This window comes from Paroedura picta, chromosome 3 (assembly GCF_049243985.1).
Source record: "Paroedura picta isolate Pp20150507F chromosome 3, Ppicta_v3.0, whole genome shotgun sequence".
Classification (NCBI taxonomy): Eukaryota; Metazoa; Chordata; class Lepidosauria; order Squamata; family Gekkonidae; genus Paroedura; species Paroedura picta.
The window spans coordinates 41,578,891-41,589,054 of NC_135371.1; positions in this window are offsets into that span (position 1 = coordinate 41,578,891).

Sequence of the window (10,164 nt, forward strand, 5' to 3'; positions counted from 1 at the left end):
CTCTGAGTGGATCTTATACAACTGTGACCATTGTTTATTGTTCCCTCTAATATTTGTAAAACAGCCCTGGGGGTGGAGAGTGTCCAGGCTGTCCAAGATGAAATAGGGCCAATCAGGACGCAGCCCGCGAAGCTGGCCACACCCTGATTGGCCCTCCCCCTCCAGTTCCCACCCTCCCTCTTGCCTGCTAGAAGCCTTTTGGCTGTGGCCTCCATTTTCGCCCATGAAGAGAGAGGCGGTGACAGGGCTTTGCAGCCCTAAGGGATGCTGGTGCTGGGAGGGAGCGGGCGGGGGGAGCCTTTCCATCTTCCCTAGAGGGACGATGGGACACGACTGTAGGGAGCAAGCCACGGGGGGAGGGGTCTTCCCTTAACCCCTTAGACCAGTGGTCCCCAACTCGCGGGCCGCAGCCTGACGCCGGGCCGCGACTCCTTCTTCCCTCCCCCCCGAAGTGAGAAGCTCGCCAGGCCGCGAGCAAATCGGCCGCCAAAGCAGCCAATTAGCTCGCGGCCCGGCAAGCTTCTCGCTTCGGGAGGGGAGGGAAGAGAAGCTTGCTGAGCCGCAAGCTAATCGGCCGCTTTAGCGGCCAATTTGCTCGCGGCCGGGAGGGGAAGCTGCGGCCGCCGGCATGGCGGCGGCGCAAACGCACATGCGCGGACTGCCGCGCACGTGCATTTGCGCCCCTGCCGTCCTCTCCCACCACTTCGCCGCAGCGGTCCGCGGCAAGCAGAAGCTTGCGGACCGCTGCCTTAGACCCCTTTCAAAGCCCATTTTTAAAATGGGCTTTGATGCTAGTCTTGAAAATAATAGGGACATCTTCTAGTTCAATCTTGAACCATCAACACAGAGAAATCTGATCATCTTCACTTATCTACGTGGGATACTACTGATAGAAGCTCCCCATGTAGATGAGATGATTTTTATTTTCCAACAGATTTCCATTTTGTAATGCAGAGAAAAATTGCCCATTCGTTGTGAGCTGCTTCACCCAAATGGCTCATAACGATTTAAAATAATCTCCATAAAGCTGCTATAACATATGAACTGATCCTGGTCTGCTTATGTATTCATACACTTCTCAAGCTGAGATACAGCCGATTACACTCCCTATTCATTTTGCCTGGAGTATACTTATGTTTTGATTTTTGTTTCCCCCTGTCAAAACTTGAGTGGACACAATCTTCTGTTAGACTCAAGTTATTTAGCTTATGGATTCATTTTCACTAGAGGAACTGAGACACTTAATGTCTTGAGGGCAACTCCTCAGTCAGAGGGGATACTGGAGAGACACTACCAGGTGGAAAAGGCAATACTAAGTTAGCGAGACCAGTGCTCTGACTCTGTATAAAGCAGTTTCAATCCAGAAGCCACATGAAGTGGCTTCTTTTGGACTTCTTGAAAAAGAAGTATGTGCCAACTTTTGGACTTCTTGAAAAAACTAACCTGGGAGTACAAGGTTGAAGTTAATGTTTGGGAGGGCGCTACTCCTCTGCATAATGACACAAAACCTGTCAGCAGATTTTAAACAAAAAGAAAAGGAGAGACCTATCCCAATGTCCTGCTGATTTAAGTCCTGCTGATTAAAAGACTATACCTCCTGTCTGGTAACTCCTGGGAGCTGCAAGTTTCCATTGAAAAATGTACAAGCAGCAAGTGCTTTACATTCAAAAGGAATCCAGTAGCAAGAATGAAGGCCTTGTGTCTTCCTGAGGATACTCATGCTGGGACCCTGTCACAGTATATGAATCTATTATTTGTATTTTCCCTAAGAATCCACCTTCATCAGTTTCACCATCTATTTTTCTACAGAATCTGACAGCCTTGGTGTAGTAGTTAGGAGTGCAGACTTCTAATCTGGTGAGCCGGGTTTGATTTTGCACTTCCCCACATGCAGCCAGCTGGGTGACCTTGGGCTCACCACAGTACTGATAAAGCTGTTCTGACTGAGCAGTAATATCAGAGCTCGCTCAGCCTCACCCACCTCACAGGGTGTCTGTTGTGGGGAGAGGAAAGGGAAGGTGACTGTAAGCCGCTTTGAGACTCCTTCGGGTAGAGAAAAGCAGCATGTAAGAACCAACTCTTCTTCTTTTCAAGTTCCCAAATGTTGGAGTCAGAATAGATATAAAAATGAACAAAAAATAAATTATATGGTGTAACCTGATAGTTTCCAGAATGTAACATTTTTGCAGCAGAATTAAATAGCCCTGATTATATCGAACATAGTTCTTCTTATAATTTGTCCTTTCTGTTCTTGTGGTTTTTGTATTTAGCTGTCCAATTCCCCCTCCTCACTTTCTCTTTCTTTTTTTGTCATGCCGTTCTTACTCCTTTGGAGGTTGAGGGAATAATAGTTTTAACCGAATTCAAATTAAGTAGTTCTCATCGCCAAATGTATTTAAATTGAGCAGTAGTGCCTCAAGATTTTGGGGTTTTGTCCTTTTGGGATTGCTGGAGTTCTTCCAAATGCCCAGGGGGATCCACTGTCCAATTTAGCTTTGAAACAAATCTAGTGACTTAATTACAATTTCATGAAGGCACAGTTTTAGCTCTGTAGCCTCATCCAGCCAAATAGCTGCACCTTGGCCAAACGCAATGCTGCAAAATGTCACATTAATGTGAGAGTAGCTAAATATTCCCTTCAACCACATCCCCTGGTGTGTCTTTTATTATTTGATAGGGCATGTGTGAATCTTTGCACGTCACTTGCACAAACACTTTAATTGGCTGTATCTGCAATATAATCTGAGGACAATTTCATACGAGCAAAGCAGTTGGATCTACACCAAGGGCTCGCTCCCAGCTTTTGATATCTGCAGAGGGTGCGACATACTGAGATCTGATATAATTCTGGGAAATCTTCAGGACCCACTTGGAGGATGGCAACCCATGCTCAATTTTTTTTTTTTTGAAAGATGGCTGTCTCAATTGGCTGGCTAAATGCAGTTGTCTTTGGCTGGGTCAAACTACTGGTCCTTCCATTTTCTTCTAACTGGTAAAACTTCTTCAGATTGAAGAAGATTGAAAATATTTTCCTTGGTACCTTCTACTGAAGATAGGTGGGGATGAATAGAATCAGTCCTATTTACCTGATGCATTCATGTTTGTGAGAATACTCTGTTGCCAAAGAGTCACATCTGGAACCCTCATAGGTTAGTCAAATTGTAAGCTGGATCCAACCAGTTCTTTTGCTGTCACACCCAATTCCTGTTACAACTATGATCTTCATCTCTGATGATATGTCTAGGTGCAGCTTCCATAATCCCCAGCACAACACTTCTGGGTGGGCAAACTCCTTCCGCCTGAAAAGGAACTCCTTCCTTTTCAGACAGCAGAGAAACTAGTAAGATCCCAACTCAACTTGTTTATTGCAATCTAATAATGGTTGTTAGGCCATGCCTGAGCCTTATGGGAGGTCAGTATAGAAACAAACAAACAAACAAACAAATAAATAGATGAATGAATGAATGAATGAATGAATGAATGAATGAATGAATGAATGAATGGATGGATGGATGGATGGATGGATGGATGGATGGATGGATGGATGGATGGATGAATGGATGAATTGAAGTGGTATTCAATGCCACTTGCATGGGGAAACACTTTTTTAAATTTCATGTGTTGAAAGTTAGTAAATGCAAGCAGGAACCCACAAGAAACTTGTGGGAACAGCTATCCTATCTCCCCCCTCCCCCTTTTTTGCTTCCTCCATTCTTCCCCTACTTCTGTCACACCCTGTCTCTGTCCTGCCATTCCTTTCTCTCTCTTGCATGCCTGTCACTTCCTTTCTTTTTCTGCCTTCCCACCTCATTTTCCTGCGAAGGCCAAAAGCATTTTGGCAAGGGCCCTGTCCCTTCCCCCTGGCTTTTTCTGACAGAACCAATTTTGGAATTTGTGGTTGCCTAGTAACAGCAACTGAGAGAATTCAATTTTTTAAAGCTATATATCCCTTTAACATATTGTTTTTTAAAAAAAATCCCCTGTGTATTTTTTAGATTTCACATTTTTCTGCAAACCTGAGGTCCTTTTCATGTCTGTAGAAAGATCTGTCCTGCTCCAGTCACCGGACTTAAGTTATCCAAAGATTTGGCAATTTGGCTATTAGGATTTAAGATTCCCTCTGTGTGTTTAATGTTTGGATTGGAAGAGGGAATTTTAAAACCTCTTTTTGATATGTTTTCAATGTTTATTTTATATTCTGTCAATGTCTATGTCTCTCTCCAGTGTTTTTCTAAATCTAGTGACCCTCAAGCATCACTATATCTGTCCTTTTAATGCCTTACGTAATTCCCCAGTAGTCCTTACCTTTTGTCTTTTGGACCTGCTTTGTCACTTTCTGTTTTAATCTTCAGGAATAGACGTTTCAAGACTTTCTTTCTTTCTTTCTTTCTTTCTTTCTTTCTTTCTTTCTTTCTTTCTTTCTTTCTTTCTTTCTTTCTTTCTTTCTTTCTTTCTTTCTTTCTTTCTTTCCACTGAGTGCAAGGATGTTTGGGGCAGGGGCTGGTGGGACTTCTAGCCAATCGGGAGGCACTGGCTGGGCCCTGATTGGCCATATTCCAACTCAGACACCTAGGACACGCTCCACCCCCCAGGCAGTTTCACAAATATTAAGAGGAACCATGGATAAGATATTTATATATATATATATACCACCCTCCCCAGAGGCTCAGGAATTGTGCAAGCATTGTGAAGTCAAATGAATATTTTGAATTGTTACTATTTCTTACACCAATTTTCTCTCCTCCTTCAACTAAATTAAATCCAGTTTCCCTTATGATCATTCATTCTGCATTTAGATGGAAAAGATAGAGAGATAAAATACGTCACTGACTGACACATTTGTCAACTGGAAACCATTTTGTTTCTCCATATAACAGTAGCTTCTTATCCAGAGTACAGGTGGTGCATTGAAACACTTAGAAGTTGTGGCATATCCATGTCTTTTAAACCACCTACAGCTTTTAATTATTTACACTGTCAAAATATTTGCTGGAATCTATAAAACACAAGCTGATTGTCTTCTGAAATTCTCTCATATGCTCCAGTAACCAATGCAAATTTGCAATATTACCTCTTCCTTCTCTGAATCATGCTGAAACAGTTCATTACATATATGGCAATTGTGTTTGTTGTAATATATTGAGCATCACTATAGTCACATGAAAAATTAACACAATGGCCCAATAATTGCAGCAATCTTTGATGTCTCCTTTTTCCATAATGTAGATTGAGCATTTTCAGTTTGTGGGCCATTGTTTTGTTTTCCATATTTTTTGCTATATTCTTACTAAGATCTTGATTGATGCAATTTTTGTGGTTCGAAATTGCTGTATCAATATCCCATGTACTCCTGGAGATTTGTTTCCCCTAATCTCTTTGAGTGCAGCTTTCACTTCACTTTCTAAAATTGCAGGTTCTTCTTCAAAATATACTTTTTTGAAGGAATCTGTTATCCTTTCATCTCTTCTGTATCATACTTCAGTATGTTGTTACTGACTTTATTTTGTCCTGTTTAGTTAATGCATCTCCATGTTTTATTTATTTATTTATATTTAAAATTGTATGTTGATTTTTCAGCATGCCTAACACTGTTTTAAATTTTCGTTTGATTTCTTGAATCTTATGGAATAGATCTCTTGTTCTTCCTTTTGTGTTGTTCTCTTTTACACTTTATCATAATAGTTCTTTTTGTCTCTTCATACTAATCTCTGGAATGCTGTACCTAGACTTCTGATTCTATTGTTGTTAGGTTACCTTACATTTTAATATGCCATTGCAACAACTGCCTTTTATATGCAAAGTAACCATTTTAAGTTTTAATGGGAATGAATGTTCCACATTGGCTAGGTAGGGGAAGAAGAGCACATGGGACATCTTTACACTTTCTACCTTGGTTCCCAACCCCTTTCCCTACTCTCCCTCTCTCCCTCTGTCCCCCTCTGCCTTGAGGCTATACTACTAGGTGCTTTGTTCCTCATCTTGAATACACATCAAGAGTGACAGCACAGTGCACGCCCTACAGTGCCATCCAAAGCAGAATTACACCTTTCTAAGTCTATTGAAGTCAAAGGGCTTAGAAGGGTATGGTGCTGCCAATCATGCTCACTTTTTTAACAAAAGGAGTGATTTGGTTGGTAATGAGGCCAGCTGGCTTGAGGTTGCAGAAAGGATCTTGAGTTCCTGAGCTAAGCAGGGAAATCCAAAGGAGAGAAATGGCAAGAACTGGCATTTACAGTGGGTTGACATTGTAAAAAGCTCAGAAGATCTGAAGCTATAAGGAAGTGGAAGAGAAAGATGGATTTAAAATATTTAGAATAAGTACATAAAGTACAGCCTGTTGGATCAGATCAGTGGTCCATCTAGTCTAGCATACAGTTTTATCCAGTGGCCAAGCAGTTCCCTGGAGGACCAAAAACAGGGCATAGAGGCCAAGGCCTTCCCCACTTGCTGCCTCTCAGCACTGATATTCAGAGGCTGGCTGCTTCTGTAAACAGTCCTTTCAGTCACCATGGCTAGTAACCATTGATGGAGCTATCAACCTTGAATTTGTCTAACTTCTTTTTAAAGCCATCTATGCTCATATTACCTTCACTGGCAGTGAATTCTGCAGTTTAATTACTCATAAAGTAAAGAACTGTTTTCTTTTGTCTGTCCTGAACCTATTTACCAACAATTTATTTGGGTGCCCCAAGTTCTAGTATTACAGGAAAGGGAGGACAAGCTCCCTGTATCCTCTTTTTGACCCCATGCATACTTTTATAAACCTCTAGTATGACTCTCAGCCATTTTTCTTCTAGACTGAAAAGTCCCAGACTTTCTTCATAGGAAAGGTACTCCTGCTTCTTGATAATTTTAGTTGTCTCTTCTGTACTTTTTTCCATCTCTGCAATATTCCTTTTGGAATATGGCTACTGGAATTGCATGCAGTATTCTGAATTAGGTCACACCTTTATATAGAGCTACATTTTTCCCTTTGGAGGTTTGAACTGAGCAAAGTTTTCATCTGGAGTGATTAAAAGTTTTTCTCCCTTAACAGAGAAAAGGCAGGAGGGAAGAAGTTAATTCAGTCACTTTCCATCACAGCCTCAGACACCCTTTTAGAAATGCTAATCGTTCTAGCTAGAGACAATAGGATGGTCTGACTCCTCCCACCTCCAGCTAGAGAGGTGATGTCTAGCAGGGGACAGAGTTCTGGAGGAATTGTACTTCAGGAAAAATCTCTTGGAGACTTCAGGAAAAGCTTCTTTGACCTGGCCTGACCTAGGAAAAAGAGATGCTAAAACTCTTGGGAGCAAGGATGAGGGGAAGTCTTCTGTGCTGATTCCATTGGGACTCTTACCTTGCCATGTGCTAGCCTGCACATTCATGCTCGTAGTGGTTCTCCAGATCACATATATCTTCACCATCTTAGACTTGCTATTTTTAAAAGGAGCACCAGGAGGAACGGTAGGAAGTCAGTTGAGAAGTGATGCACAAGGAAGTTAATTTTCCCCATGGTAACCAGGTCCTGGTCAGTAGGAGATTCAGAAGCAAGGCATCAGAACTGGGAACTGGGAAGGAGAGAAGAGTGGTCCTGGCCCTTCTTGTGGACAATTCCTAAAAAGGCCATATGGTGGCAGTGGCTGAACAGAGAGAGAGAGAGAGAAAGAGAGAGAGGAATGTCCCTCCAGGTGGTGGGCTTTTGTTCAGCAGCTTCTATAGAATAGCAGTGAGGTGCCTGGTGGTTGCAATTGGGCTGGGCAAGGCATGTAAGTCCTATGGTAGTGAATCAGCTAGTGGCTGCTGCTTCCATGGCCTTAAAACAAAGGATTATTTTATAGGGACAAGGAAGTGCCTACTAGAACTGTGTTCTATTTGCTCCAGTGCTGTTTCAGCTATGCAGCTTGCTCGGGTCAGAAATTTCAGTGTCAATAAGTGATTCTCTAGGGTTACCAATCTCAGAGCTGGGCCTGGGTTTCTTCTGGAATAACAATTGATGTCCACACTATAGAAATCAGTTTCCATGAAAGGAGAGCTGCCAACTTCCAGGTGAGGCCTGGAGTTCTTCAGGAATTAAAACTGATCTTGAGACTTCAACTCATGTTGGATTGCCAGGTCACTCCTAGCCACTGGTGGGGTACCTCAAGGAGGGGTACAGCGCTACTGAGCCTGCCCACATCCCAAAGCATCCACTTCCTTGTAATTCCAGGGGATTTCCAGGGATGTTTTAGAGGAGATTCTACCCATTTAAAAGTGGCATGAGACAGGAATCAGGTGATCTTGTTCCCCCTTCCTGGTACCCTTTGAAGGGCCAAAATAGTTAAAGGGGGCTATTTTGACACTTGAAAAGGTGTGCTGATGGTGCAGGGAGATTGCCACGTCCTGCTGCATCATGGCCCAATCTAGATCAGGCTGTTGTGGCATTTTAAATGTCAGATTCTTCTCTACAGTATGTTTCATAATGGCTTTGTAGTTTGTATTTTAGAATGTTGTTCGTTCTAGTTTTATTTCTATACTTTTATTATACACAAACCTGTTAAAAATCTTCTCTACAGTAGTGTTGGCATTTCCCACTGTCAAAACTGGCAGCTCTGGAGGGTTGCCCTATGGCATCGTATTCCTGCTGAGCTTCCTCTCCTCTCAAGACTCTGCCCTCCAAAGTCCCCCCCCACCCCCCATATCTCTAGGAATGTCACTACCCTGAGCTGGCTCCCCTGCATGGAGGAAATGGCTGCTTTGGAGGGTGGGCTGTCTGCCATCATGCCCCTGTTGAATTCCCTCCCTCAACTCTGCCCTCCTTGAGCACAACCCGTATTCTCGCAGGAATCTCCCTAATCAAAACTGGAAACCCGAGAACTACCACTGTATGCTTTTCTAAGGGGGAAACTGTCCCTTGGGGCTCTGCTCTGGTTTTCTTTGCTTTCAGAGGCTGATAGGTGGGGATACTGGGCCTAAGTAGGATCTTTTCTGTGGAGGTGCTCAGGTTGCCTGGCAACCAGTGGAAGCTGGGGACAGGGACTTCCGGATTGCTGGTGTGCGCACGCACGAATGTGCACAATTGCCTTTCCAGGGCAATGCTGTTACTTCTGACATAATCTGGAAATGCCATCATCCCCCCCCCCTCCCGGGATGCTGATAATTATTTCCCTCCAGCCCATTTTGCCAGATTTTTTTTCTCCTGCCACCTAGTTGAGAGGCAGTGATCCCTTGCCCCCAGTGGGAAATTGCTAAGCCTAAATGGTACTATATTTATGGACTTTTTCCCACAGAGATACTAGATGAAACTTCCAAAAATTCTCTCCAGGCATTTGTTGGTTAAAATTAAATCATTCAATGCGGAATGCAGCTATCTTTTGCTACATGCTGATTTATTTTTAGTTGCTATGCCATGCCAGTTTAGTGTATTTTTAATTGTGTTTGTGCCTTGTCTCCATTTTTGTTGCCCCTGGCTTTTCTCTTTGTGAAGAGAGAATGACTGGTGCTGGCTTTCTTATTCCACTAGTCCTTAGTGCTACCAGACATTTGTTTTGCATCGATGAAAGCTAAGAATACTTCAATTCTACAGCTAGCTTGGTGTAGGAGAGCAAGTTGGTGCAGTGGTTAAGAGTGGCAGCCTCTAATCTGGAGAACTGGGTTTGATTCCTCACTCTTCCTCCCCATGCAGCCAGTTGGCTGATCGTGAGCCACTTGTAGTTCTCTCAGAGCTCTCTCAGCCTCACCTACCCCACAGGGTGTCTGTTGTGGGGAGGGGAAGAGTAGGCGATTGTGAGCCACTTTGAGATACTTTCAGGTAGTAAAAAGTAGGGTACAAAAAACCAGTTTTAACGTCCTGTACTCCACCTTGTTTCAAACTGCAGATAGCTTCTGCCCGTCCAGGAAATCAATCTCTCTGTCTCTGTCTCTGTCTCTGTCTCTGTCTCTCTCTCTCTCTCTCTCGTGCACACATACACACATATATATACACACACAGTTGATTGCCAAACACTTGTCCTGAAGAAGGGTCTCAGTGAATTTTAAAGCCTTATTTGCTGTTTCGGGACATTTAAGTTGGTCCTTAAGAAGATGTTTAATTACTGGCAAACTCTCTGGCAGAGGAATCTCTGTTCTATGTAATACTACAGTAGCAACTTAAAGACTACCAACCTTTGTGGCAGGATATGAGCTTTTGGTTTATGTGGGGGTGTT